Raw genomic sequence first — 9882 nt, 5'->3', positions numbered from 1 at the left:
GGGAGCTTAGGGCAGGTGGAGGTGGCATTTGGTGTAGGGGAAGGAAAGAAGGGAAAATGGGAGTTGAAAGGACCCAGAAGGTAAAACCCCTCACAAATTTCACTAAGGAGTTTGGTCTTTATGAGACAGGCCCTAAGAAGGCAGGGGAAGCTTCTGAGCAGAGGAGTGAAGAAGTGGGAGGTGAGTGTACGGTGGTTGAGAAGGGAGAACAGGCTCAGGGTGAGAGGCAATGAGAACTCGAATGAGGTGTAAATCAAGAGAAATGTTGGAGATAGAAACCATAGTGGAGGGTTGGATATAGGTTATCTATAAACATGGGGCAGTTAAAGTGTCTTCCAAGGCAACGCAGGGAAATGGGGAGAAGACAGAGTTTGGTTTTGTATACGTTGAGTTGGATAGGTTGGAAAGGTCTGCACTTTTTTAGAAGGGAGTTAGAATTAAAGAAACACACATGGACAACAATAAATAAGTGAGTGTTTACAATAGGTGAGCCCTGTCCTGATTACCGGAGACACAGCAGTAAACATGTCAGATCTTGTCCTCATCCTCTTAGGGCTTACGGTTGGTCCACACCATTTCCCTCTGTGAGTGGCCACCCCTCCAACCTCCTCTGGACTGTTTGCAGGATATCAGGGACTCTCTAAGCAGAGGGGCCCAGAAACCAGCCTATGCCCTGCAACTGTCACGATGCCCTTTCCCACTCATAGTCCCCTGCACCAGACCACTTGTTCATGCTATCCCCGTGGCCCCAAACCCTGCGCTCCTGAGGGCATCCATGTCATAGGCAAGGGTAAGACTCTGTACCGGGTTTTGTCTGTATGCTGTGTCTCCCGGGCTTGCCGAGTTCCACGTTTTCCATCTGGATTTTCACAACTCATGGTTTCCCCCCACCCACACCCCCACGGAGTGCCAAGGAACCCAGTGCAGGGGGGGCAGGCAGTCACAGACCTTGTTCCAGTCTCCTTGAGGCTTCCTTTAGCACTTCTTTTTGGTTCATTTGCAAAATTTCCTCTTTCAAATGCCTACTACAAATAGAGAACGTTGCCATGCCTATGAAGGAAGACAATAATGGGCTATGTTTGTATGTATGTCATGTATGCACATGTATATGTGCATATGTGTGTATATATACGTGCATGCGTGCAGGTGTGTATGTATGTGTGTCTGTGCATGTGTGTATATGTGCATGTGTGTGTCCACACTTATGTGTGTGCAAGTGTGTATATGCATACATATGTATGTATGTATATGCGTGTGCACGTGAATATTTGTATGTGTGTATATGTGCGCGCGCGCGTGTGTGTGTGTGTGTGCCTGTGTTCATGTCTATCCTAGCAGCAGGCAGATCAAAATACTTGGCTACTCAAGTAATTGCAACAAAGTAGCATGAGTGTGGTTTGCAGGGAGGTAGGGGAGCTGTGGAGATGGAGGAAAGGGGCACTACCAGATTCTAGAACAGAGATTCCCAAGCTTTGAGGGTTCACAAAGTTCTCAGTGTCTTAGTAACTCTTTCCTAGCAACGTGGGACAAAACAAAATACCTAGGAGTTCTGTTTATTTAATAGTCAGGTCCAAAACATTAAGAATTCAGGTCCTAATGATTTGGTAGCTTTTTTTTTTTTAATACACATACCTAGAAAACATTTTTACTTTATTCTTAAAAACTATTATAATTGATCCTTGAGCAACATGGGTTTGAACTGCATGGGTCCATTTATATGTAGTTTTTTCCCCAATAAGTTTAAGACTGTAAATGTTTTCTTTCTTACAATTTTCTTAAATTTTCTTTTCTCTAGCTTACTTTACTGTAATAAGACAGTATATAATATGTATAACATATAAAATACATGCTAATCATTTATGTTCTCAGTAAGGCTTCTAGTCAACAGTAGGTTACTGGTAGTTAAGTTTTTGGAGAATCGGAAGTTGGAGATTTTTGACTGCACAGGGGTAAGTGTCCCTGACCCCCATTTTGTTCAAGGGTCAGTTGTTCTTGCTCATGACATATGTGTGCCTGTTGAGCTGCACAGCTTCTAGAACCTTGGAATTGGATTGGACACCGCCATTCTCATGAGCCCTCTCCACATTGATTTCTCTGTGGTGGTACTTGCCTTTTTACATCACATCAACTTCCCCAAATCTAACTTCTCTCAAATGATGTCACTGAAAGGAATGTAGTGACCTAATGTTGAAAGTGCAAAGTATCTTTAACCAGGAATTCTCAAGGTGTCCAATACATGTCAACCATCATTGGATTTCCCTTGAAATGTAAAGATACTCCAGAGTTCTCCCTGTGAGTTCATTACAGAGCCCTGGGGCACCTTGACCCATTAGTGTAGGGGGGATCAAGGAAAGCCTCTTGGGACCAAAGGAGGTTTGAACCAAGACACTAACCATGAGAAGGAATAGTCCAGGCAAAGTGGTGCTGGTGACAACCTCGCAAGGAGGGCGATGTTTTGTGACAAAGTCTCATTCATGAAAGAATCTGATGACCTTGAGCAACTTATCTGCATTTTAGAGTACTTATCCTATCTGATTTTTAAAAAAGATTTTATTTATTTATTTGATAATGAGAGAGGGAACACAAGCAGTGAGAGTGGGAGAGGGAGAATCAAGCTCTCTGCCGAGCAGGGAGCCTAATGCAGGACTCAATCCCAGAACCCTGGAATCATGACCTGAGCCAAAGGGAGACACTTAGAGACTGAGCCTCCCAGGTGCCCCATCCTATATGATTTCATACAAAAATACACATTCTTTGTAATATATATTATAATTATATTGTAATATAATAGACATTATTTGTTTTATATATTATGTAATATATGTAGTGTAATATATAGATACACATATAGAAATACAGTATACATATAAATATATACTCATATCCAGTTATTTTCTCCCTGCTGTGGGGGACAAGTAAGGTTGCTCACTGGGCATGAGCCATAAAGGGTGTTCAGTGGAGGCTGCGAATCTTGGATTTGTAGCAGAACTGATTGGTGTAGTTTTAGAATTTCCTCCAGCTGTATTTGGCAGTCTGGGGACAGGAATAGAAAAAATAAATGGTTGGCTTTATTCAGTGCGAGGAATTGGCAAAAGAGATGTGGCAGAGAGTCAAGGGGTCTGAGGCTGGGAAGATTTAGAGTGCTCACTGTCTTAACCTCAAAACCTGATTTCCACAATGCTTTGGGGAAGATATTGTTGGCAGGGAGGCCCTCTGTGGCTCTTTATCCCTGATTTGTAAAATCCTGTGATGACGTGCCTGGATGTAGGTCTCTTTTTGCTTCTGATGCCGTGCCCTAGTATGGTCTTTCACATGAGAGGCTCTTTTCGCTCTTGAAAATATGTATTTTTCTACTTGCTGTTTTCCGTTTGGAACTAGAACTCATGTTTGCATTACTTGGCTGTTGGACCTTCTGGACTGATCTTTTCTTTCACATCTCTTCCCTCTCCACCCAATATTTTTCAACTCCTTATTTCTGTTTTTATTTTTTCTGGAAAAGAAATTATGATGAACTTTATCTTCAAGTTCATTCATGGAAATTTTTATTTGAGGTACTTTATATTTACTTTTTTGTTCTCTGATAAATAAATTCTTGTTTTATGGGTACATCATCTTCTCATAGCTCTCCAAGGATGTTATTTAACATTTAAAAAATCCTGAACTCTCTGTTTTCCTTTCTTCCTTCCTCCCTCCCTCCCTCCCTTCCTTTCCTCTCTCTCTCCTTTTCCCATCCCTTCTCCATTCCCTCTGTCTCTGTCTCTTTGTCTCTATCTCTGTCCTCCTTCTCTGTTATTTTTTTTTCCATAATTAGCCCAACTTCTTGGCACATTGAGAAATAAGGCAAAAAAGTAAGGTAGACGTGAGATCAAAATACCACTTTTGTTAAACTATTGGATGCTTAGGTAGGGATATGGCTTAAATGAGAGCCAAGTGGACCTGACTGAACCCCAGAATTGTAGAATTCCGTACGCAGTCATGGGCAATGCTGGACTGAGACAGGCCTTCTCTCATGGTAAGACTTACATCGGGGAAGAGCAGGAGAAAACACTGTCTCTGTTGGACAGACTCTTCTTCAAAATGGAAGTGATGCTGAACAAAGCCTGGCCAGTTCTTCTTCCTCAATTTACCCTTCCTGCTCTGTAGGAGGATGAAGTGAGAGACTGGGAAAGACCAAGCGTATGTCACATTTCAATTGGAAGGAGACACCAGAGTTTGGTAAGTTTCCCTGCTAATGTCTCCTTGGAGCAGAGGATCATTGCCTGGCTTCTGTCTTTCTGTACCTAGGAGAAGGTGGAGCAGGTGAAGGTGTTGACTGTTATGAATATTGCCTTTCATCTCATCTCCAGGATTACTCCTTGTGTCCCCCTCCCACCCTCTGTGATATCAGGTACCCCCGGTTTCTGAGTCTCTTTGAGGTTCTCTCCCCAGTCCTCTGTTTTTGTTTTTGTTCATGGCCGCCGTGCCCTGTTAAAGAAGTTACTCCTGCTTGCTTTCCATTCTGTACAACTTTGTTGCTCGTGGGTATTCCTTCTCCTGGAGAAGTTACACTTTTATTCCTTTTCTTTGTAAAGAGGTGCACAAAAGCAAAAGCTCTGGATTCTTATTCTCACTGTGCCACAAACTAACTATATGACTTTGGACACTTGTTAGAAGGTCTGACCATTATAATATGTGTAAAAGGCTCAGATGCATGACTGACACAGTGATAACCATTAGTTTCATCATCATAACCTCATTTCCTTCTTAGCGGAGTTTTGGGAAGGGGAGGGTGTAAATGTGAGTGTTCCCTCGCCATCTTTGTAGGTGGTCTTCATAATTCTCACTTTTATTGGTGTTTTGTCCAGATTATCATTTCTGTGAAGGCAGGGATCCATGTTTCTCTTATCCTTTATTGTATCATTGCACTGGGCACACCACAGAGCATGGAGTACTGTGTTCAGACAATATTTGTGAGCAAATTACTGAAAACAGATTCACTCATAATGCTCTTGTAGTAGGCAATATTGTGCAGGACATAAGAACAAGAGATTTTGAATCAGCCTTGTTGAGCCTGAATTATTGCTGAGTCATTCACTTGTTGTATAATCTTGGACATGTTCTTAATTCATCCCATTCTCAATCTCTTCACCTGCAACATGAGGATAAAAATAGTGCGGACCTCCTACAGCTAATATGAGGACAAAAAGAAATATATTGTGTGAAGCACTTAGCATGATGCCTAACACACAGTCATCACTCAATAAATACGGGCCGCTGTTATTGTTGTTATTCTAATTGTTTCTTTTCTACATGCCATCATGGGGCTGGGCACATGTAGACACATCATTTATTGAGTGTCTAGAGTTTGGTGTTTCCTGTACTTAATCCCATAGTAGTGATGAGTGTGGTTTCTAGAGTCCGATGGCCTGGGTTTGAATTCAGGACTCAGGTGAATAATTTTGAGTGAGTTACTTAAGCCTCACTACCAATGTTTGGAGAATGAGGGTAGGTGTGAGGCAAACCCCATAAAGCCCTGCGCACATAGCAAGCTCCTATCACGTAGTAAGTACATGCTTGTAAATGCTAGTGTTGATGATGACAGAGAAGGTGGCGATGATGGTGACTCTGATAATGATGTCAATGACCATGGTGACCATGATGCCAGTGATGAGGATGCTTATCCTGTTTTGGGAAGTACTAGAAGGCAGAGGGGTTGAATATCCATCTGCCTTCCTGATTGTGTGACCTTGGACATGTTACCTTCTCTCAAATTTTAGCATCCTCATTCATAAAAATAACAACTAGTCCACGCGGCCATTGGGAAGTTTGGGTGGGACACTATATATCATTAATTCCGGGATGCATATGTTTCTGCAACCAGGGATGCACCTTGCGGTTCCTGCCTGATAGGTGAGCATAAGTTTGATATTTTATTCAGCAAGTATTCATCAATGGAGAAATGACCACAGCGCCATATTTTTTCTTGCAAAACAATGACTGGCTCATGAGATCTAAGAAAGATATTCAGGAGTAGATAAAAGCATGTTATTTATTTATGTTTTCCTCAACTACGTGCAGGAGGCTTTCTTATCCCATGCCAAGCAATGCAGTTGAAAGCAGGAAAAATTGTGAAATTCCACAGACGTGGATGAAAGACATGTCAAAGCCGTGAGAAGCTGTTGTGATTGATTGTAACAAGATCAAGGCAGCATCAACATCAAAACTTGCAGAACGGTGTCAGTGTTAAAAGAATCGCCCAGAGGGAGAATCGTTGATAGCGTGAAGGGTGATTTTTGTGTGGGAAAAACGTGGACATTGATGACTCTAATTTGAAAACCAATTTAAAATATTCAGACTCCGAATGTTTGATTTCTCTCGTATTTTTTTCTCATTAAGACACACAATATATAGTAAACAGTCGCTAAATTGTAAGTCTAAAGCAGCTCTTTCGGTAGGTAGACAGTAAAAATTCATCTCCTAAATTTGCCAATGTCTTATTTATTTTAACAGGTGTAGAAAATAATGGTATGCCCTTTGGTTGCTGGCATTTTAGATTTGATGAAGAACAGTCAAACATGGAGAATTCTCTGCACCATGCCATAGTTACTGTATTTTTGTCCCATTTTACCTCAATAGGATTTACAAAAACTCAGAAAAAATACATATCAGTGGTAGCCAGTATTCAAGAGGTTTCCTAGTGATTCCTGCCTCCTGGCTTTCATGCCCTTATGTGATTCTCTTCCACACTGAATAGGGCTCGCTTGTGTGGCTAATAGGATGTCTCAGCAATGATAGAGCATGGCTTCGTAGGCTAGGTCATTCAAACATTGTCAAGTCCGTCTCATTGGCTTAGATCACTCACTCTGGGGGAAACCAGCTATGGTGTCATTAGGCAGTCCTAAGCAGGGGGTATAATGAGGAGGAAATGAGCCCTTTTGCCAACAGCCACAGAGGTTATAAATATTTATGTAAATAGTATCATTCTCTTTGTGTGTGTTTCTATAACCCACTTTTTGATACAATAAGCTTGTGGATCACTTTTCATGTGAATAAATAGAGACCATCATTGAGAATGAATGCAAAGTACTCCTTTGTGTGTACCTGCCATATTTGCTTATCTAATCCCCTACTAATGGACTTTTAAGTGACTTCTAATCTTTCTCTCCCGTAAAGGAGGCAGCAATAAACAGTCTCGTATAATTGCTAGACTTGTGACTGCTGATGGAAAGGTATGCTCATCCACATTTTGATACGTGTTGGCAAGGCACCTTCCAGAGGTCTTGCCCATCACTGTTTTATTTTTGTGTAACAAGACCGATCTCTTTACTTTTCGAGTCCTGTTACCTTAAAACCTAGTAGCCATTTGTTTCAAAGACTTGGCATTGCTTTGTGTCATTTTTCTATAATTTGACTAAAAAGATAAAACTTTAACTGGAACACACAGGTTTTTTTATTTCCTTCTTTATTAGGAATAAAGTGACATCTTTTCTTCAGGGGTCAGGTGGTTGAGGTAGGGCTTATTTTGGATAAATCTGTATTTACTACTCTTATTCCTACAAGTTATGACTCATTCTTGGAATAAATGAAAAAACAAGCACATAGAAAGAGATAAATTAAAACAAACAAACAAACAAACAAACAACTCATGTTCTTCAATGGTTTCTCTACCATCAGTTCCACCCCAGGAGTGTTTGGATTTATGACTTTGGTGTGTACCCTTCCGTTCATTTTCTTTTGTATTTACCTATATGACATGTGCATAGACAGACACGTAGTTCTGTTGTGTGTTGGCTTTAATAGAAATGTGATCCTCATATATATTTTGCAGAGTACTTTTTCCACCCAGTACTATGACATGGTGGCCTCTGACAGTTTCTTTCTTCTTCCAGACTTAACCTCACTCCCCTTAACGGATATGGAGTATCTCGTAACATGGGTGTACCATATCTTATTGAACCATTTCCAGCTGATGGACAGTTAGGTTGTTCCACTAGTAAAAAAGGTAAAGCAGTCAGCAACTTTGTATACATGTCTCTTTTGGGGACTCTTTCCCTAGGAGAGACAATAGAAGTGGAATTATTCCATCAAAGGAGAAGCATACTTGAAATATAATTGCATTTATATCAGTGTTTCTCCACCATTTTTTCATTATTACCTTCTGCTAAGAGGAAATTAATTTAAACAAAATTAGTAAATTTAGGACGCCTGGGTGGTTCAGTTGGTTAAGCATCTGCCTTCAGCTCAGGTCATGATCCCATGGTTCTGGGATCCAGTCCCACATCCAGTTCCTTGCTCAGTGGGAAGCCTGCTTCTCCCTTTCCCTCTGTAGCTCTCCATGCTTGTGCTCTCTCTCTCTCTCTTTCTGCCAAATAAATAAATAAATCTTCCCAAAAAACCCCTAAATTAATAAATTAATGACTTAGATGAATTAAAATAAAAATAAATTAAACTTCTTCCTGATGAGACAAATCAAGAGACAAAGAATAAGATTTTGTGGGAGTAGAGTTGAGCATTGTAGCATCTAAGATATTTTTTGCCTCCAAGAACCACTTTTGCCCTCTTAAGGGCAATATTGCCCCCACTGAGAATGCACGATTTGGATAAACACAAGCGGACAACTTTTTGGTTTGGTGAACCTATCGAGAAGACATCTCTTTTTTGAGGGGTCTGTAAGATGCCACATTTAGGTCTTAAACTCTTGCAGCAGTTAGCACTTGTGGCTTGCTGGAACTCTTAAAAAATATTTACCGAATTCAGCCAAATGTTGACAACACAACGTCTAAGATCTCATTGTCTTTACCATAAAGCACAGCAGAGAGACGCTACTTAATTTGTTCTCCTTCTTCTTCTCCTTCTTCTTAATTTGTTTCTCCTAATTGATATTGTCAAGAATCACTAGAATATAGAGGGAAAACACACCGAAAAGAAATAATTGGGCTCCAGGCTGCCACTCCTGGGAGCTTGCTCACGCATTCCTTTTGTAGTAGCTTTGCATGTTTAAGGAGAATGGAATCTGGCCCAGGAGGCTCTTCCTTTGAAATACGCTTTGCCACAAGTAGGATGGCAGGAAAGCCAAGCCCTCTCTTTGGTTATGTGAGAAAAACCTTGATGGCTTTGAAAGAAATCGGGGCCCTTCAACATTGGGAAGCTGCAACACGAAAGCCATGACATTTAGAAATAATTACTCCTAGCTCTGTAGTGTGAACCTAACAATCATACCGATGTGAAAGGAAGGGGGGCTTTATACCATCACAGGAAGAAGACTGAAGTCATTAGGAGGGAGGCTTGGAATAGGGGCACAGACACAGCTGCTATCTCTGTGTGTGTGTGTGTGTGTGTGTGTGTGTAGGTGGGGTGGTGGTGGGAAGGGAGGGAAAGGAGGCTTATGCCTCTGTGTTTCAGAAAAGCTGTATACTCATCTCTCTGCCCTACACCGGCTGTGTTATCTTGGGCAAACTGCTTGGGGACTCTGGTCCCCAGCTGAGCTGGAGGAGCTGGGAGCCAAAAGGTTTTGCTCAAATCACTTGGGTGGAGAGATTTAATGTCAAAACATTTAGAACTGCAGCTGAGAGCTAATAAAATGCTAATGTCGGAATGAGGAGGCTTTCTGGAGTTGTAAGGAACGTTTTTATGCATCTGTGAATGTTTTTATTTCCATAGTTATGGTTTCACTTTAATGTGGATTAGGAAAAAAATACAAGCACATCAAACTACTGATTTCACAGACAGTATTTATTGCTTAGGATGTAGCTTTTAAAAAACAAATTTGTTATAAATTGATTTAAGTAAAAATAATATGTAAGGGTTGTATGTGATTTTTTTTTTTTTTTTTGAAGAGTGTAGATGCTTCTGGAATGAATAAAGTTTGGGAGGAGTGATTTATGCCATTTCTCTCTGCCACTG

This window comes from Enhydra lutris, unplaced genomic scaffold (genome assembly GCF_002288905.1).
Source record: "Enhydra lutris kenyoni isolate GAN:26980312 unplaced genomic scaffold, ASM228890v2 scaffoldscaffold57, whole genome shotgun sequence".
In the NCBI taxonomy this organism is placed as follows: Eukaryota; Metazoa; Chordata; class Mammalia; order Carnivora; family Mustelidae; genus Enhydra; species Enhydra lutris.
This window is presented reverse-complemented; position numbering follows the sequence as displayed.